This window comes from Myotis brandtii, unplaced genomic scaffold (assembly GCF_000412655.1).
Source record: "Myotis brandtii unplaced genomic scaffold, ASM41265v1 scaffold587, whole genome shotgun sequence".
Lineage (NCBI taxonomy): Eukaryota > Metazoa > Chordata > Mammalia > Chiroptera > Vespertilionidae > Myotis > Myotis brandtii.
The window spans coordinates 1210811-1214685 of record NW_005370207.1 but is presented as its reverse complement, the minus strand read 5'-3'; positions in this window follow the sequence as shown (position 1 = coordinate 1214685).

Below are 3875 nucleotides of genomic sequence, written 5' to 3'. Positions count from 1 at the left end.
GGCGTCTGGCCTGTCCCTGGGGCTGCCCTGCCCGCCCAGCACTGCGGGCACCAGAGGGGCGCTCCCGTCCCTGGCCAGCAGCCCCTGCAGTCAGTGTTCTCGGCTGGAGCAGGGACCGTTCTGGTCAGGACATGGCGCTTAGTGACACTTCAACACCCGGCCTGTGTTCTCCCACCCCCACCCCACAAGGTGGGTGTCGCTGTAGTGAGAGTGCAGAGCCCGCCGAGTGAGCCAAGGAGAGTCCAGGCCTCTGAGGGGCCGCTGGGCCCTGTCTGGAGCCCATTTGCTGTTTCCTGTCCATCCACCTCTCCAGGGTCCTTCTCTTCAAAATCATATCAAAGAGGGTAGCTTCCAGCTTCATCTCCATCCTCGCATTTGCTCTTAGTTCCGTGTGCAGCTCTCGGTTCAGGCTACTTAGTTTGCCTCCAGGTGTCTCTCCTGTCCCTGTTCTCCACCTCCGGCCCCCCCGCCCCTGCTCCAAGTCACTCTCGGGGACACTGAGAAAACTGCGTCATGGCCACCCTGGGGGCCCTGCTCCATCTCCGTCTTCCCAGTTCTGGGCTAAAGAGTTGTTCAGAGGGTCCCCAGGATTTACCGAGGAGCTCCAAGCCGCAGACGTAGTGTAAGGGAAGGATTATAAACCTGGCCAGGTCCAAATCTGACCTCACTGCTCACCAGCTGTGTGACCTTGGGCAAGTTACTCAATCTCTCTGTGCGTCCGCCTCCTCATCTGTAAAATGGGGTGTAATGTAACCTACCTCATAGGGCAAAGGAGCAAGCTCCTAGGAAGCACTTAGAGCAGGAGGCAGCACAGGTGAGGTTGTGTGTTTGCTGTTATGATGCAGGTCTCTGTTATTATTATGCTGCCAGGTGGGGGCCTACAAATGGGGCTACAGGGGTCTTGCTCCCCCTGGAAGGGGCTGTGTGCCTGGAACTCTTTCTAAAAGAGGAGGAAGGTACTCTTCCTGCATAAACATTCGCCCCCAACCTCCCCCTCCATTGCATTTCCAACCCAAGCCTTTCTCTGTCATTGCTCCGACCCCCTGGGGAAAGGGAGGTGGTGGTCTCCCTCCTGGTTTGCACCTGCACAGTTGGGGGCAGCGATGGGGCCGTGGCCTGCTCCAGGCCACCAGTCCTGTGGCTCAGGCCTCCTGTTGCACCCTCTCCGCCCAACTTGCTTCCAGCCCATCTTTCAGCCCCATCTCCTGCAGCGGCCACAGTTGGGGGTTGGCGTCTGGGGCCTGTGAGCCCTTCCATTGCCAGCACCGGAGCCTGGAGTCACCAGACGACAACAGGACTCGAATCCTCCCTGCCCCCTATTTCTGGTTTGGGGGTGCTGGGAGCCCGGAAAGATGGCTGCTCAGGGGGGCTCTCTGTTCAGAGACTTTTGTCAGTCAAGCCTGGTGGAGCTGCTGGCGGTGCCTGGCCCTCCGGAGGGAGCCGGGGAGGGAGCGGCGGTGGCTTTGACGGTCCCGCTTCCCAGGGAGCAGGCCGTTGGAGAGGGGCAGCAGCGAGCCCACGGTGCCCAGGATGCCCCAGCCCTTCGTCTCCCCTCATCCAGCCCTCAGGCGTCCCCGGAAGATTCTGGATCCTCTGCGGGCGGCTTGGAGAGGCCTGTGGGTACATGATGCTGGGACTTGCTCAGCTATTTCCTGTGTCCCGCTGGCCACCCCAGCCAGACTCGGAGCATCTGGAAGGCAGGGCCTGTGCCACCCAGACTCGGAGTCCCCACGGACCCTGGCCCTGGGGAGGCGGGAGAATGAGGTCTGCCGAGCGACCAGCAAGGAGGCGACGTGGAGACTGCAGGGCTCCTGTCCAGCTCCAGGAGCCGGGGTTCCTGCTGGCAGCCCCACGTGACTCGCAAGAGCCGGGAAGGTGAAGTGGTCACCCAGTGCCACCCCATCCCTTGCTGTCGCCAAGCCTGCCTTCTGCGCTGGGACTTCCTCTTTCTCCAAGCTCCGTGACAGGAGCCGGAGCCACGCTGGTGCTGGGGGAACACAGGGCGCAGGCTGCTGCCGGCCCCTGTGGGACATCAAAGTTCCAGAGGAAGCAAGGAAACACACAGGGGAGCACTGCCTCCCTCCTGGGCACTCCGCTCAGCGGCACGGCTCGCCGTGGGGGACAGGCAGGGAGCCGGCCTGCGGGACCACACAAGGAGAGGCGGGGGGTGATCTTCATAATTCGTCATGATCACGAACAGGGAACACGCGTGCGCGGGGCCCTCCCTGCACGCCAGGCCCTGGGCTAGGCATCGTCTCACATGTTCTTCACAACAGCCTGTCAGTATGGTCCGTATTTCAGAGATGAGGAAAACGGTCACTTGCCCTGGAGACACACACAGAGCGGCCAGTGGCAGAACCAGGACATGAACTGGGGTGGTCTGAGGCTGCTAGCACAGTAAGAGCAACCTTACCCCACACCTAGTGCCAGCACTCACCCCTCACATGCTGTGGAATGGTGCTCTGCCGGTGCGGCCTGCTCGGGTCCATACCCCTAGTTCTGGAGCCCTTTGCTGCAGTCAGCTCTTAGCATAATAATGCTGTGTAACAAACCACCCTCACAAATCTCCACAAAAGCGTTTGTACCATCATCGGTCTGCAGGTCAGCTGCAGGGTGGCTGCATTCATTAGATTCCTGTTATGTGCTGGGCACTGTTCTCAGCGAGGCCCCGAGGATCTAGCCACCCATCGGGGAGACACACAAGACAGGAACTGTGATGAGGCATGCAGGCCTGGTGAGGGAACTGTCCAAAGGCACCAGGGCTGGAGAGAGGGTGTGTGTAGTTTGCTGAGAAGCAGGCAGGCGCAGGCATGTGTAGGACTAGGTCAGCCGTAGGGAGGGAAGGGTCACACCAAGCATCTGAGGAGCCCTTGACATTTTTTTAAGCTGATGAGTGGACTTAAAGGGGACAGTGGGTTGAAGGCCGGAAGAGGGTCGGAGGACTGGCCGTTCTCCAGGGAAGACATTTAGAAACCTGGGGACCCCTGGGGCCCAGCAGGTGGGTAGGTGGGAGGTGGGTGTGCATGATCCCCAGGTAGGCGGGGAAAGGAGGGCTCCATGCAGGGTATAACCAAAAAGCAATACCAGGAGCCCTTGCTGGGTGGCTCAGCTGGTTGGAGCTTCGTCCTGTGCACCCAAAGGTTGTGGGTTCGGTTCCCCATCAGGGCACGTGCCTCAGTTTCAGGTTTGATGCCCAGTCGGGGCATCTACAGGAGGCAACTGATCAATGTTTCTCTCTCACATCAATATTTCTCTCTCTCCCTCCCTCTCTCTAAAAATCAATAAACAAATCCTCGAATAAGGATTTTTTTTTTTAAAAGCGCATATTTCTGGGAGGCTCACGTCCTCACTCGGTTTCCAAAGAGGCCTCATTGAAGTGCGTGTTTCAGCCGTGGCAGCGTCATCGGAGTAAACCCATGTCCCCTCCCAGCTCCAGGGATGCTGTGCAGAACCCTCACCCACCCACTTCCTACCAGTGTTCATTCTTTGTTTGAAAATAAAAAAGCAAGGCATTCTCTCAGAGGCACAAGTGTGCGCTGGGCCCCCCTAGAGGCGGACAGAAGAGCGAGGTGATGGCCCAGGGCCCACCGGGGTCTCTTCTCTGTGGCTCGCTCACTGTGTTCAAGGGGAGCCAGGGCGGCCAGGGGTCTGCGTGTGCATTCCTACCGAGCGCAGGCAGGGGGCCCCTCGGCTTTGTCCTTGGGTGCCCAGCTCTGACGCGGGTGCTCAGAAAGTGTCCTTCCCCAGTGACAGCTGGATGCTCAGAGCTGGACGCTCAGCCCTTCTCATCCCTCTGCCTGCCCCGTCCCCCTGCCCCCCGCCGGCAGCCTTGGCCCCCCAGCCAGGCCTGAGGCTGTGCAGCAAACAGACCCGCC